We start from the raw sequence: 16,428 nt of genomic DNA, 5'->3' as shown, positions 1-16,428 counted from the left end.
TTAATGATAAGCAGCGATTGAAATTATAATGCATGTCATTTGGTTTTGGTATAAGAAATGCAGTTCGACGTTTTAAAATAAGACCCTAAGTTTTTGTGAACATCTCGCAGGCTAAACTAATGAGTTCTCAATCAACTTGAATGGAGCAAAACGAAAAGAAATTTGCAAAATTGAGTTTTGTGAAAAATGTGGTCTATCAACTTTTCTGTGAGAATGCCTTCTTACAGGTGGCTGGCTGGAAGCGTGTCGTGTGGGAAGAGGACAACACCCTGATCATTACATTGGTGCCAACGCGAGGGTTGAAGAAAGGAGGCAGAAATGCATTTAGGTAAGTACTGTTAAAAAATTAGTTAAATGTTATTTTTTAGATACTTTCTTCTGAGGAAAATAGTTGAATTTACACCTTATGCCAGTTATTTTCCTAAGTAACATTTTTTTAAATTCTAGTCAGTACAATCCTATTTTTCATACAAGTCAATTTGATTTTATTGATTGGATCATGAAACCTAACCTAGCCTAATATAATTTTGCTGCCAGTCACAATGGCTAGGCTACAGTTTGGCTGCCCATATGGCCATGATATCCGTCACTCTATGTGATCAATTGAACATAGTCAGCTTGCTTGTCTCTGCATGCGGGAGACTCTAGGTGTGAAAATACTGTTACTTACGAGTGCGGAGATGATTTGACCCGGGGACGATATGGCTCGTTTGTCAACTCCTCCTCCTCCTCCTCCTCCTCCTCCTCCTCCTCCTCCTCCTCCTCCTCCTCCTCCTCCTCCTCCTCCTCCTCCTCCTCCGTAGGTTTGGTTACAGGGAATTTATTTTTTCTCCGCTGCAGAGAATACATGTGATTTCCCCCCTATTGTGGGGAGATTACTGGCTTCTAGACATGAATGTAGCTATTTTTTTCTGCGACATAATTACACACATGGTCACGAACATTTTCTTCTGGGGAAAATAATTTAATTTACACCTTGTGACAGTAATTATCCTAAGTAATATTTTTTTAATTCTAGTCAGTACAATCCTATTTTTCATACAAGTCAATTTGATTTTATTGATTGGGTCATGAAACCTAACCTAGCCTAATATAATTTTACGGAGTCACAATGGCTATGGTACAGTTTGGCTGCCCATATGGCCATGATATCCGTCACTCTATCTATGTGACTGTTGTGACAATTGAACATAGTCAGCTTGCTTGTCTCTGCATGCGGAAGACTCGAGGTGTGAAAATACTCTTACTTACGAGTGCGGAGATGATTTGGCCCGGGGACGATATGGCTCGTTTGTCTCCTCCTCCTCCTCCTCCTCCTCCTCCTCCTCCTCCTCCTCCTCCTCCTCCTCTTCCTCCTCCTCCTCTTCCTCCTCCTCTTCCTCCTCCTCCTCTTCCTCCTCCTCTTCCTCCTCCTCCTCTTCCTCCTCCTCTTCCTCCTCCTCTTCCTCCTCCTCCTCCTCCTCCTCCTCCTCCTCCTCCTCCTCCTCCTCCTCCTCCTCCTCCTCCTCCTCCTCCGTAGGTTTGGTTACAGGGAATTTTTTTTTCTCCGCTGCAGAGAAGACATGTGATTGTCCCCCCTATTGTGGGGAGATTACTGGCTTCTAGACATGTGAGTGTAGCTATTTTTTTTCTTCAACATAAATACACATATGGACACGAACTATCACATGAACAAATTAGCTACTTGCCTTTATCCATGCTTATTGATGTATTGAATTTCAGATCACTGCATCACTTACATCATTGACTGCACCAACCAACCCACCTCTACGAGACATCCATCGGACTGTAACTGCAAGTAGATTTGTATTATTATTTTGGGCTAATCGCTCTTTAGTGTGAATGAGTTGATAGTCGAGAGTAGAGTTGATAGTCGAGAGTCGAGTTGATAGTCGAGAGTCGAGTTGATAGTCGAGAGTCGAGTTGATGGTCGAGAGTCGAGTTGATGGTCGAGAGTCGAGTTGATGGTCGAGAGTCGAGTTGATGGTCGAGAGTCGAGTTGATGGTCGAGAGTCGAGTTGATGGTCGAGAGTCGAGTTGATGGTCGAGTTGATAGTCGAGGGTCGAGTTGATAGTCGAGGGTCGAGTTGATAGTCGAGGGTCGAGTTGATAGTCGAGGGTCGAGTTGATAGTCGAGGGTCGAGTTGATAGTCGAGGGTCTAGTTGATAGTCGAGGGTCGAGTTGATAGTCGAGGGTCGAGTTGATAGTCGAGGGTCGAGTTGATAGTCGAGGGTCGAGTTGATAGTCGAGGGTCGAGTTGATAGTCGAGGGTCGAGTTGATAGTCGAGGGTCGAGTTGATAGTCGAGGGTCGAGTTGATAGTCGAGGGTCGAGTTGATAGTCGAGGGTCGAGTTGATAGTCGAGGGTCGAGTTGATAGTCGAGGGTCGAGTTGATAGTCGAGGGTCGAGTTCCTAGTCGAGGGTCGAGTTCCTAGTCGAGGGTCGAGTTCCTAGTCGAGGGTCGAGTTCCTAGTCGAGGGTCGAGTTCCTAGTCGAGGGTCGAGTTCCTAGTCGAGGGTCGAGTTCCTAGTCGAGGGTAGAGTTCCTAGTCGAGGGTCGAGTTCCTAGTCGAGGGTCGAGTTCCTAGTCGAGGGTCGAGTTCCTAGTCGAGGGTCGAGTTCCTAGTCGAGGGTCGAGTTCCTAGTCGAGGGTCGAGTTCCTAGTCGAGGGTCGAGTTCCTAGTCGAGGGTCGAGTTCCTAGTCGAGGGTCGAGTTCCTAGTCGAGGGTCGAGTTCCTAGTCGAGGGTCGAGTTCCTAGTCGAGGGTCGAGTTCCTAGTCGAGGGTCGAGTTCCTAGTCGAGGGTCGAGTTCCTAGTCGAGGGTCGAGTTCCTAGTCGAGGGTCGAGTTCCTAGTCGAGGGTCGAGTTCCTAGTCGAGGGTCGAGTTCCTAGTCGAGGGTCGAGTTCCTAGTCGAGGGTCGAGTTCCTAGTCGAGGGTCGAGTTCCTAGTCGAGGGTCGAGTTCCTAGTCGAGGGTCGAGTTCCTAGTCGAGGGTCGAGTTCCTAGTCGAGGGTCGAGTTCCTAGTCGAGGGTCGTGTTCCTAGTCGAGGGTCGAGTTCCTAGTCGAGGGTCGAGTTCCTAGTCGAGGGTCGAGTTCGTAGTCGAGGGTCGAGTTCGTAGTCGAGGGTCGAGTTCGTAGTCGAGGGTCGAGTTCGTAGTCGAGGGTCGAGTTCGTAGTCGAGGGTCGAGTTCGTAGTCGAGGGTCGAGTTCGTAGTAGAGAGTCGAGTTCGTAGAAGAGAGTGCAAAGATGATTTGACCCGGGGACGATATGGCTCGTTTGTCTCCTCCTCCTCCTCCTCCTCCTCCTCCTCCTCCTGCTCCGTAGCTTTGGTTACAGGGAATTTTTTTTTTCTCTGCTGCAGAGAAGACGTGATTGTTCCCCCTATTGTGGGGAGATTACTGGCTTCTAGACATGAGTGTAGCTATTTTTTTCTTCAACATAAATACACATATGGACACGAACTACCACATGAACAAATTAACTACTTGCCTTTATCCATGCTTATTGATGTATTGAATTTCAGATCGCTGCATCACTTACATCATTGACTGCACCAACCAACCCACCTCTACGAGACATCCATCGGACTGTAACTGTAAGTAGATTTGTATTATTATTTTGGGCTAATCGCTCTTTAGTGTGAATGAGTTCCAAAGAGGCTTCAGGTGTCTTTTTTTATTTAAAGCCTTATTATTGAAGTGATTTTTTTTTTTGTACAAAGTATGAAAGTGCATGAAATGAAAGGATTAATTCGTCTAAGGTAAACAAAACTGAACTAGACTAATCTAACCTGCGTTAATAAATCATTACCTGCAATTTACGTTTATTTTCCAAAATGGTAATAAGAACGGGAAGAATTGAATGGAGTTTTGACCCTAGCTAGGATGTGTTTAGGTATTCCCGAATCCTCGCGCGGCGCCACCGTCGACCATGTATGGTTTTGATGGCCATATGTTGCGGCCCACTAGCTTTTATTTAGTTCAATTTCAATGCTTCCCGCGTTTAGCGTTTGCGAAAGATATTCAAAATTATCTTATTGTTTTGCAAGTGTAAGGCTAATTCTTGAAATAGAAACAAATTTTCAGCGATTTAAATGAAAATTTGGTTATAAAACTCGGCAACATAGTTTTCCGAGTAAAAATATTAAGGTAAGGAATGATGAAACATAATTTAACTTACATAAACAAGTTTATGAACCTATTTTCTCCCGGACATGAGAAGCTTGATATCGTTTAGCACTTGATGTTTGAGCTTAGCGCCCCGAAATGTAGCCATATCACCCATGAATCTGATGCGTCCAGTTAGCGAGTTGATAGTCGAGAGTCGAGTTGATAGTCGAGAGTCGAGTTGATAGTCGAGAGTCGAGTTGATAGTCGAGAGTCGAGTTGATAGTCGAGAGTCGAGTTGATAGTCGAGAGTCGAGTTGATAGTCGAGAGTCGAGTTGATAGTCGAGAGTCGAGTTGATAGTCGAGAGTCGAGTTGATAGTCGAGAGTCGAGTTGATAGTCGAGAGTCGAGTTGATAGTCGAGAGTCGAGTTGATAGTCGAGAGTCGAGTTGATAGTCGAGAGTCGAGTTGATAGTCGAGAGTCGAGTTGATAGTCGAGAGTCGAGTTGATAGTCGAGAGTCGAGTTGATAGTCGAGAGTCGAGTTGATAGTCGAGAGTCGAGTTGATAGTCGAGTTGATAGTCGAGAGTCGAGTTGATAGTCGAGAGTCGAGTTGATAGTCGAGAGTCGAGTTGATAGTCGAGAGTCGAGTTGATAGTCGAGAGTCGAGTTGATAGTCGAGAGTCGAGTTGATAGTCGAGAGTCGAGTTGATAGTCGAGAGTCGAGTTGATAGTCGAGAGTCGAGTTGATAGTCGAGAGTCGAGTTGATAGTCGAGAGTCGAGTTGAGAGTCGAGTTGATAGTCGAGAGTCGAGTTGATAGTCGAGAGTCGAGTTGATAGTCGAGAGTCGAGTTGATAGTCGAGAGTCGAGTTGATAGTCGAGAGTCGAGTTCATAGCAGAGAGCCGAGTTCATAGCAGAGAGCCGAGTTCATAGCAGAGAGTCGAGTTCATAGCAGAGAGCCGAGTTCATAGCAGAGAGCCGAGTTCATAGCAGAGTGCCGAGTTCATAGCAGAGAGCCGAGTTCATAGCAGAGAGCCGAGTTCATAGCAGAGAGCCGAGTTCATAGCAGAGAGCCGAGTTCATAGCAGAGAGCCGAGTTCATAGCAGAGAGCCGAGTTCATAGCAGAGAGCCGAGTTCATAGCAGAGAGCCGAGTTCATAGCAGAGAGCCGAGTTCATAGCAGAGAGCCGAGTTCATAGCAGAGTCGAGTTCATAGCAGAGTCGAGTTCATAGCAGAGTCGAGTTCATAGCAGAGTCGAGTTCATAGCAGAGTCGAGTTCATAGCAGAGAGTCGAGTTCATAGCAGAGAGTCGAGTTCATAGCAGAGAGTCGAGTTCATAGCAGAGAGTCGAGTTCATAGCAGAGAGTCGAGTTCATAGCAGAGAGTCGAGTTCATAGCAGAGAGTCGAGTTCATAGCAGAGAGTCGAGTTCATAGCAGAGTCGAGTTCATAGCAGAGAGTCGAGTTCATAGCAGAGAGTCGAGTTCATAGCAGAGAGTCGAGTTCATAGCAGTCGAGTTCATAGCAGAGAGTCGAGTTCATAGCAGAGAGTCGAGTTCATAGCAGAGAGTCGAGTTCATAGCAGAGAGTCGAGTTCATAGCAGAGAGTCGAGTTCATAGCAGAGAGTCGAGTTCATAGCAGAGAGTCGAGTTCATAGCAGAGAGTCGAGTTCATAGCAGAGAGTCGAGTTCATAGCAGAGAGTCGAGTTCATAGCAGAGAGTCGAGTTCATAGCAGAGAGTCGAGTTCATAGCAGAGAGTCGAGTTCATAGCAGAGAGTCGAGTTCATAGCAGAGAGTCGAGTTCATAGCAGAGAGTCGAGTTCATAGCAGAGAGTCGAGTTCATAGCAGAGAGTCGAGTTCATAGCAGAGAGTCGAGTTCATAGCAGAGAGTCGAGTTCATAGCAGAGAGTCGAGTTCATAGCAGAGAGTCGAGTTCATAGCAGAGAGTCGAGTTCATAGCAGAGAGTCGAGTTCATAGCAGAGAGTCGAGTTCATAGCAGAGAGTCGAGTTCATAGCAGAGAGTCGAGTTCATAGCAGAGAGTCGAGTTCATAGCAGAGAGTCGAGTTCATAGCAGAGAGTCGAGTTCATAGCAGAGAGTCGAGTTCATAGCAGAGAGTCGAGTTCATAGCAGAGAGTCGAGTTCATAGCAGAGAGTCGAGTTCATAGCAGAGAGTCGAGTTCATAGCAGAGAGTCGAGTTCATAGCAGAGAGTCGAGTTCATAGCAGAGAGTCGAGTTCATAGCAGAGAGTCGAGTTCATATCAGAGAGTCGAGTTCATATCAGAGAGTCGAGTTCATAGCAGAGAGTCGAGTTCATAGCAGAGTCGAGTTCATATCAGAGAGTCGAGTTCATATCAGAGAGTCGAGTTCATATCAGAGAGTCGAGTTCATATCAGAGAGTCGAGTTCATATCAGAGAGTCGAGTTCATATCAGAGAGTCGAGTTCATATCAGAGAGTCGAGTTCATATCAGAGAGTCGAGTTCATATCAGAGAGTCGAGTTCATATCAGAGAGTCGAGTTCATATCAGAGAGTCGAGTTCATATCAGAGAGTCGAGTTCATATCAGAGAGTCGAGTTCATATCAGAGAGTCGAGTTCATATCAGAGAGTCGAGTTCATAGCAGAGAGTCGAGTTCATAGCAGAGTCGAGTTCATAGCAGAGAGTCGAGTTCATAGCAGAGAGTCGAGTTCATAGCAGAGAGTCGAGTTCATAGCAGAGAGTCGAGTTCATAGCAGAGAGTCGAGTTCATAGCAGAGAGTCGAGTTCATAGCAGAGTCGAGTTCATAGCAGAGAGTCGAGTTCATAGCAGAGAGTCGAGTTCATAGCAGAGAGTCGAGTTCATAGCAGAGAGTCGAGTTCATAGCAGAGAGTCGAGTTCATAGCAGAGTCGAGTTCATAGCAGAGAGTCGAGTTCATAGCAGAGAGTCGAGTTCATAGCAGAGAGTCGAGTTCATAGCAGAGAGTCGAGTTCATAGCAGAGAGTCGAGTTCATAGCAGAGAGTCGAGTTCATAGCAGAGAGTCGAGTTCATAGCAGAGAGTCGAGTTCATATCAGAGTCGAGTTCATATCAGAGAGTCGAGTTCATAGCAGAGAGTCGAGTTCATAGCAGAGAGTCGAGTTCATAGCAGAGAGTCGAGTTCATAGCAGAGTCGAGTTCATATCAGAGTCGAGTTCATATCAGAGTCGAGTTCATATCAGAGAGTCGAGTTCATATCAGAGAGTCGAGTTCATATCAGAGAGTCGAGTTCATATCAGAGAGTCGAGTTCATATCAGAGAGTCGAGTTCATATCAGAGAGTCGAGTTCATATCAGAGAGTCGAGTTCATATCAGAGAGTCGAGTTCATAGCAGAGAGTCGAGTTCATAGCAGAGAGTCGAGTTCATAGCAGAGAGTCGAGTTCATAGCAGAGAGTCGAGTTCATAGCAGAGAGTCGAGTTCATAGCAGAGAGTCGAGTTCATAGCAGAGTCGAGTTCATAGCAGAGAGTCGAGTTCATAGCAGAGTCGAGTTCATAGCAGAGAGTCGAGTTCATAGCAGAGAGTCGAGTTCATAGCAGAGAGTCGAGTTCATAGCAGAGTCGAGTTCATAGCAGAGAGTCGAGTTCATAGCAGAGAGTCGAGTTCATAGCAGAGAGTCGAGTTCATAGCAGAGAGTCGAGTTCATAGCAGAGAGTCGAGTTCATAGCAGAGTCGAGTTCATAGCAGAGAGTCGAGTTCATAGCAGAGAGTCGAGTTCCTAGTCGAGAGTCGAGTTCCTAGTCGAGAGTCGAGTTCCTAGTCGAGAGTCGAGTTCCTAGTCGAGAGTCGAGTTCCTAGTCGAGAGTCGAGTTCCTAGTCGAGAGTCGAGTTCCTAGTCGAGAGTCGAGTTCCTAGTCGAGAGTCGAGTTCCTAGTCGAGAGTCGAGTTCGTAGTCGAGTTCGTAGTCGAGAGTCGAGTTCGTAGTCGAGAGTCGAGTTCGTAGTCGAGAGTCGAGTTCCTAGTCGAGAGTCGAGTTCGTAGTCGAGAGTCGAGTTCGTAGTCGAGAGTCGAGTTCATAGCAGAGAGTCGAGTTCATAGCAGAGAGTCGAGTTCATAGCAGAGAGTCGAGTTCATAGCAGAGAGTCGAGTTCATAGCAGAGAGTCGAGTTCATAGCAGAGAGTCGAGTTCATAGCAGAGAGTCGAGTTCATAGCAGAGAGTCGAGTTCATAGCAGAGAGTCGAGTTCATAGGAGAGAGTCGAGTTCATAGGAGAGAGTCGAGTTCATAGGAGAGAGTCGAGTTCATAGGAGAGAGTCGAGTTCATAGGAGAGAGTCGAGTTCATAGGAGAGAGTCGAGTTCATAGCAGAGAGTCGAGTTCATAGCAGAGAGTCGAGTTCATAGCAGAGAGTCGAGTTCATAGCAGAGAGTCGAGTTCATAGCAGAGAGTCGAGTTCATAGCAGAGAGTCGAGTTCATAGCAGAGAGTCGAGTTCATAGCAGAGAGTCGAGTTCATAGCAGAGAGTCGAGTTCATAGCAGAGAGTCGAGTTCATAGCAGAGAGTCGAGTTCATAGCAGAGAGTCGAGTTCATAGCAGAGAGTCGAGTTCATAGCAGAGAGTCGAGTTCATAGCAGAGTCGAGTTCATAGCAGAGAGTCGAGTTCATAGCAGAGAGTCGAGTTCATAGCAGAGAGTCGAGTTCATAGCAGAGAGTCGAGTTCATAGCAGAGAGTCGAGTTCATAGCAGAGAGTCGAGTTCATAGCAGAGAGTCGAGTTCATAGCAGAGAGTCGAGTTCATAGCAGAGAGTCGAGTTCATAGCAGAGAGTCGAGTTCATAGCAGAGTCGAGTTCATAGCAGAGAGTCGAGTTCATAGCAGAGAGTCGAGTTCATAGCAGAGAGTCGAGTTCATAGCAGAGAGTCGAGTTCATAGCAGAGAGTCGAGTTCATAGCAGAGAGTCGAGTTCATAGCAGAGAGTCGAGTTCATATCAGAGAGTCGAGTTCATATCAGAGAGTCGAGTTCATATCAGAGAGTCGAGTTCATATCAGAGAGTCGAGTTCATCTCAGAGAGTCGAGTTCATCTCAGAGAGTCGAGTTCATTGCAGAGTGTCGAGTTGATAGTCGAGAGTCGAGTTCATAGTCGAGTTCATAGTAGAGAGTCGAGTTCATAGAGAGTCGAGTTCATAGCAGAGAGTCGAGTTCATAGCAGAGAGTCGAGTTCATAGCAGAGAGTCGAGTTCATAGCAGAGAGTCGAGTTCATAGCAGAGAGTCGAGTTCATAGCAGAGAGTCGAGTTCATAGCAGAGAGTCGAGTTCATAGCAGAGAGTCGAGTTCATAGCAGAGAGTCGAGTTCATAGCAGAGAGTCGAGTTCATAGCAGAGAGTCGAGTTCATAGCAGAGAGTCGAGTTCATAGCAGAGAGTCGAGTTCATAGCAGAGAGTCGAGTTCATAGCAGAGAGTCGAGTTCATAGCAGAGAGTCGAGTTCATAGCAGAGAGTCGAGTTCATAGCAGAGAGTCGAGTTCATAGCAGAGAGTCGAGTTCATAGCAGAGAGTCGAGTTCATAGCAGAGAGTCGAGTTCATAGCAGAGAGTCGAGTTCATAGCAGAGAGTCGAGTTCATAGCAGAGAGTCGAGTTCATAGTCGAGAGTCGAGTTCATAGTCGAGAGTCGAGTTCATAGTCGAGAGTCGAGTTCATAGTCGAGAGTCGAGTTCATAGTCGAGAGTCGAGTTCATAGTCGAGAGTCGAGTTCCTAGTCGAGAGTCGAGTTCGTAGTCGAGAGTCGAGTTCGTAGTCGAGAGTCGAGTTCGTAGTCGAGAGTCGAGTTCGTAGCAGAGAGTCGAGTTCGTAGCAGAGAGTCGAGTTCATAGCAGAGAGTCGAGTTCATAGCAGAGAGTCGAGTTCATAGCAGAGAGTCGAGTTCATAGCAGAGAGTCGAGTTCATAGCAGAGAGTCGAGTTCATAGCAGAGTCGAGTTCATAGCAGAGAGTCGAGTTCATAGCAGAGTCGAGTTCATAGCAGAGAGTCGAGTTCATAGCAGAGTCGAGTTCATATCAGAGAGTCGAGTTCATAGCAGAGAGTCGAGTTCATAGCAGAGAGTCGAGTTCATAGCAGAGAGTCGAGTTCATATCAGAGAGTCGAGTTCATATCAGAGAGTCGAGTTCATATCAGAGAGTCGAGTTCATATCAGAGAGTCGAGTTCATATCAGAGAGTCGAGTTCATATCAGAGAGTCGAGTTCATATCAGAGAGTCGAGTTCATAGAGAGTCGAGTTCATAGCAGAGAGTCGAGTTCATAGCAGAGAGTCGAGTTCATAGCAGAGAGTCGAGTTCATAGCAGAGAGTCGAGTTCATAGCAGAGAGTCGAGTTCATAGCAGAGAGTCGAGTTCATAGCAGAGTCGAGTTCATAGCAGAGTCGAGTTCATAGCAGAGTCGAGTTCATAGCAGAGTCGAGTTCATAGCAGAGAGTCGAGTTCATAGCAGAGTCGAGTTCATAGCAGAGTCGAGTTCATAGCAGAGAGTCGAGTTCATATCAGAGAGTCGAGTTCATATCAGAGAGTCGAGTTCATATCAGAGAGTCGAGTTCATATCAGAGAGTCGAGTTCATATCAGAGAGTCGAGTTCATATCAGAGAGTCGAGTTCATATCAGAGAGTCGAGTTCATAGCAGAGAGTCGAGTTCATAGCAGAGTCGAGTTCATAGCAGAGTCGAGTTCATAGCAGAGTCGAGTTCATAGCAGAGTCGAGTTCATAGCAGAGAGTCGAGTTCATAGCAGAGTCGAGTTCATAGCAGAGTCGAGTTCATAGCAGAGTCGAGTTCATAGCAGAGAGTCGAGTTCATAGCAGAGAGTCGAGTTCATAGCAGAGAGTCGAGTTCATAGCAGAGAGTCGAGTTCATAGCAGAGAGTCGAGTTCATAGCAGAGAGTCGAGTTCATAGCAGAGAGTCGAGTTCATAGCAGAGAGTCGAGTTCATAGCAGAGAGTCGAGTTCATAGCAGAGAGTCGAGTTCATAGCAGAGAGTCGAGTTCATAGCAGAGAGTCGAGTTCATAGCAGAGAGTCGAGTTCATAGCAGAGAGTCGAGTTCATAGCAGAGAGTCGAGTTCATAGCAGAGAGTCGAGTTCATAGCAGAGAGTCGAGTTCATAGCAGAGAGTCGAGTTCATAGCAGAGAGTCGAGTTCATATCAGAGAGTCGAGTTCATAGCAGAGAGTCGAGTTCATAGCAGAGAGTCGAGTTCATAGCAGAGAGTCGAGTTCATAGCAGAGAGTCGAGTTCATATCAGAGAGTCGAGTTCATATCAGAGAGTCGAGTTCATATCAGAGAGTCGAGTTCATAGCAGAGAGTCGAGTTCATAGCAGAGAGTCGAGTTCATAGCAGAGAGTCGAGTTCATAGCAGAGAGTCGAGTTCATAGCAGAGAGTCGAGTTCATAGCAGAGAGTCGAGTTCATAGCAGAGAGTCGAGTTCATAGCAGAGAGTCGAGTTCATATCAGAGAGTCGAGTTCATATCAGAGTCGAGTTCATATCAGAGAGTCGAGTTCATAGCAGAAATTCGAGTTCATAGCAGAGAGTCTAGTTCATATCAGAGTCGAGTTCATATCAGAGTCGAGTTCATATCAGAGTCGAGTTCATATCAGAGTCGAGTTCATATCAGAGTCGAGTTCATATCAGAGTCGAGTTCATATCAGAGAGTCGAGTTCATCGCAGAGAGTCGAGTTCATCGCAGAGAGTCGAGTTCATAGCAGAGTCGAGTTCATAGCAGAGTCGAGTTCATAGCAGAGAGTCGAGTTCATAGCAGAGTCGAGTTCATAGCAGAGTCGAGTTCATAGCAGAGTCGAGTTCATAGCAGAGTCGAGTTCATAGCAGAGTCGAGTTCATAGCAGAGTCGAGTTCATAGCAGAGTCGAGTTCATAGCAGAGTCGAGTTCATAGCAGAGTCGAGTTCATAGCAGAGAGTCGAGTTCATAGCAGAGAGTCGAGTTCATAGCAGAGAGTCGAGTTCATAGCAGAGAGTCGAGTTCATAGCAGAGAGTCGAGTTCATAGCAGAGAGTCGAGTTCATAGCAGAGAGTCGAGTTCATAGCAGAGAGTCGAGTTCATAGCAGAGAGTCGAGTTCATAGCAGAGAGTCGAGTTCATAGCAGAGAGTCGAGTTCATAGCAGAGAGTCGAGTTCATAGCAGAGAGTCGAGTTCATAGCAGAGAGTCGAGTTCATAGCAGAGAGTCGAGTTCATAGCAGAGAGTCGAGTTCATAGCAGAGAGTCGAGTTCATAGCAGAGAGTCGAGTTCATAGCAGAGAGTCGAGTTCATAGCAGAGAGTCGAGTTCATAGCAGAGAGTCGAGTTCATAGCAGAGAGTCGAGTTCATAGCAGAGAGTCGAGTTCATAGCAGAGAGTCGAGTTCATAGCAGAGAGTCGAGTTCATAGCAGAGAGTCGAGTTCATAGCAGAGAGTCGAGTTCATAGCAGAGAGTCGAGTTCATAGCAGAGAGTCGAGTTCATAGCAGAGAGTCGAGTTCATAGCAGAGAGTCGAGTTCATAGCAGAGTCGAGTTCATAGCAGAGAGTCGAGTTCATAGCAGAGAGTCGAGTTCATAGCAGAGAGTCGAGTTCATAGCAGAGAGTCGAGTTCATAGCAGAGAGTCGAGTTCATAGGAGAGAGTCGAGTTCATAGCAGAGAGTCGAGTTCATAGCAGAGAGTCGAGTTCATAGCAGAGAGTCGAGTTCATAGCAGAGAGTCGAGTTCATAGCAGAGTCGAGTTCATAGCAGAGTCGAGTTCATAGCAGAGTCGAGTTCATAGCAGAGAGTCGAGTTCATAGCAGAGAGTCGAGTTCATAGCAGAGAGTCGAGTTCATAGCAGAGAGTCGAGTTCATAGCAGAGTCGAGTTCATAGCAGAGTCGAGTTCATAGCAGAGTCGAGTTCATAGCAGAGAGTCGAGTTCATAGCAGAGAGTCGAGTTCATAGCAGAGAGTCGAGTTCATAGCAGAGAGTCGAGTTCATAGCAGAGAGTCGAGTTCATAGCAGAGAGTCGAGTTCATAGCAGAGTCGAGTTCATAGCAGAGAGTCGAGTTCATAGCAGAGAGTCGAGTTCATAGCAGAGAGTCGAGTTCATAGCAGAGAGTCGAGTTCATAGCAGAGAGTCGAGTTCATAGCAGAGAGTCGAGTTCATATCAGAGTCGAGTTCATATCAGAGTCGAGTTCATATCAGAGAGTCGAGTTCATATCAGAGAGTCGAGTTCATATCAGAGAGTCGAGTTCATAGCAGAGAGTCGAGTTCATAGCAGAGAGTCGAGTTCATAGCAGAGAGTCGAGTTCATAGCAGAGAGTCGAGTTCATAGCAGAGAGTCGAGTTCATAGCAGAGAGTCGAGTTCATAGCAGAGAGTCGAGTTCATAGCAGAGAGTCGAGTTCATAGCAGAGAGTCGAGTTCATAGCAGAGAGTCGAGTTCATAGCAGAGAGTCGAGTTCATAGCAGAGAGTCGAGTTCATAGCAGAGAGTCGAGTTCATAGCAGAGAGTCGAGTTCATAGCAGAGAGTCGAGTTCATAGCAGAGAGTCGAGTTCATAGCAGAGAGTCGAGTTCATAGCAGAGAGTCGAGTTCATAGCAGAGAGTCGAGTTCATAGCAGAGAGTCGAGTTCATAGCAGAGAGTCGAGTTCATAGCAGAGAGTCGAGTTCATAGCAGAGAGTCGAGTTCATAGCAGAGAGTCGAGTTCATAGCAGAGAGTCGAGTTCATAGCAGAGAGTCGAGTTCATAGCAGAGAGTCGAGTTCATAGCAGAGAGTCGAGTTCATAGCAGAGAGTCGAGTTCATAGCAGAGAGTCGAGTTCATAGCAGAGAGTCGAGTTCATAGCAGAGAGTCGAGTTCATAGCAGAGAGTCGAGTTCATAGCAGAGAGTCGAGTTCATAGCAGAGAGTCGAGTTCATAGCAGAGAGTCGAGTTCATAGCAGAGAGTCGAGTTCATAGCAGAGAGTCGAGTTCATAGCAGAGAGTCGAGTTCATAGCAGAGAGTCGAGTTCATAGCAGAGAGTCGAGTTCATAGCAGAGAGTCGAGTTCATAGCAGAGAGTCGAGTTCATAGCAGAGAGTCGAGTTCATAGCAGAGAGTCGAGTTCATAGCAGAGAGTCGAGTTCATAGCAGAGAGTCGAGTTCATAGCAGAGAGTCGAGTTCATAGCAGAGAGTCGAGTTCATAGCAGAGAGTCGAGTTCCTAGTCGAGAGTCGAGTTCCTAGTCGAGAGTCGAGTTCCTAGTCGAGAGTCGAGTTCCTAGTCGAGAGTCGAGTTCCTAGTCGAGAGTCGAGTTCCTAGTCGAGAGTCGAGTTCATAGCAGAGAGTCGAGTTCATAGCAGAGAGTCGAGTTCATAGCAGAGAGTCGAGTTCATAGCAGAGTCGAGTTCATAGCAGAGAGTCGAGTTCATAGCAGAGAGTCGAGTTCATAGCAGAGAGTCGAGTTCATAGCAGAGAGTCGAGTTCATAGCAGAGAGTCGAGTTCATAGCAGAGAGTCGAGTTCATATCAGAGAGTCGAGTTCATATCAGAGTCGAGTTCATATCAGAGAGTCGAGTTCATATCAGAGAGTCGAGTTCATATCAGAGAGTCGAGTTCATATCAGAGAGTCGAGTTCATATCAGAGAGTCGAGTTCATATCAGAGAGTCGAGTTCATAGCAGAGTCGAGTTCATAGCAGAGAGTCGAGTTCATAGCAGAGAGTCGAGTTCATAGCAGAGAGTCGAGTTCATAGCAGAGAGTCGAGTTCATAGCAGAGAGTCGAGTTCATAGCAGAGAGTCGAGTTCATAGCAGAGAGTCGAGTTCATAGCAGAGAGTCGAGTTCATAGCAGAGAGTCGAGTTCATAGCAGAGAGTCGAGTTCATATCAGAGAGTCGAGTTCATATCAGAGAGTCGAGTTCATATCAGAGAGTCGAGTTCATATCAGAGAGTCGAGTTCATATCAGAGAGTCGAGTTCATATCAGAGAGTCGAGTTCATATCAGAGAGTCGAGTTCATATCAGAGAGTCGAGTTCATAGCAGAGTCGAGTTCATAGCAGAGTCGAGTTCATAGCAGAGTCGAGTTCATAGCAGAGTCGAGTTCATAGCAGAGAGTCGAGTTCATATCAGAGAGTCGAGTTCATATCAGAGAGTCGAGTTCATATCAGAGAGTCGAGTTCATATCAGAGAGTCGAGTTCATATCAGAGAGTCGAGTTCATATCAGAGAGTCGAGTTCATATCAGAGAGTCGAGTTCATATCAGAGAGTCGAGTTCATATCAGAGAGTCGAGTTCATAGCAGAGAGTCGAGTTCATAGCAGAGAGTCGAGTTCATAGCAGAGAGTCGAGTTCATAGCAGAGAGTCGAGTTCATAGCAGAGAGTCGAGTTCATAGCAGAGAGTCGAGTTCATAGCAGAGAGTCGAGTTCATAGCAGAGAGTCGAGTTCATAGCAGAGAGTCGAGTTCATAGCAGAGAGTCGAGTTCATAGCAGAGAGTCGAGTTCATAGCAGAGAGTCGAGTTCATAGCAGAGAGTCGAGTTCATAGCAGAGAGTCGAGTTCATAGCAGAGAGTCGAGTTCATAGCAGAGTCGAGTTCATAGCAGAGAGTCGAGTTCATAGCAGAGAGTCGAGTTCATAGCAGAGAGTCGAGTTCATAGCAGAGAGTCGAGTTCATAGCAGAGAGTCGAGTTCATAGCAGAGAGTCGAGTTCATAGCAGAGAGTCGAGTTCATAGCAGAGAGTCGAGTTCATAGCAGAGAGTCGAGTTCATAGCAGAGAGTCGAGTTCATAGCAGAGAGTCGAGTTCATAGCAGAGAGTCGAGTTCATAGCAGAGAGTCGAGTTCATAGCAGAGAGTCGAGTTCATAGCAGAGAGTCGAGTTCATAGCAGAGAGTCGAGTTCATAGCAGAGAGTCGAGTTCATAGCAGAGAGTCGAGTTCATAGCAGAGAGTCGAGTTCATATCAGAGAGTCGAGTTCATATCAGAGAGTCGAGTTCATATCAGAGAGTCGAGTTCATATCAGAGAGTCGAGTTCATATCAGAGAGTCGAGTTCATATCAGAGAGTCGAGTTCATAGCAGAGAGTCGAGTTCATAGCAGAGAGTCGAGTTCATAGCAGAGAGTCGAGTTCATAGCAGAGAGTCGAGTTCATAGCAGAGAGTCGAGTTCATAGCAGAGAGTCGAGTTCATAGCAGAGAGTCGAGTTCATAGCAGAGAGTCGAGTTCATATCAGAGAGTCGAGTTCATAGCAGAGAGTCGAGTTCATAGCAGAGAGTCGAGTTCATATCAGAGAGTCGAGTTCATATCAGAGAGTCGAGTTCATAGCAGAGAGTCGAGTTCATAGCAGAGTCGAGTTCATAGCAGAGTCGAGTTCATAGCAG

The sequence above is a fragment of the Oratosquilla oratoria genome, unplaced genomic scaffold (assembly GCF_046742065.1).
Source record: "Oratosquilla oratoria isolate Oo_2021 unplaced genomic scaffold, ASM4674206v1 SCAFFOLD58, whole genome shotgun sequence".
NCBI classification, from domain to species: Eukaryota; Metazoa; Arthropoda; class Malacostraca; order Stomatopoda; family Squillidae; genus Oratosquilla; species Oratosquilla oratoria.
Note: the sequence above shows the minus strand (reverse complement) of the source record.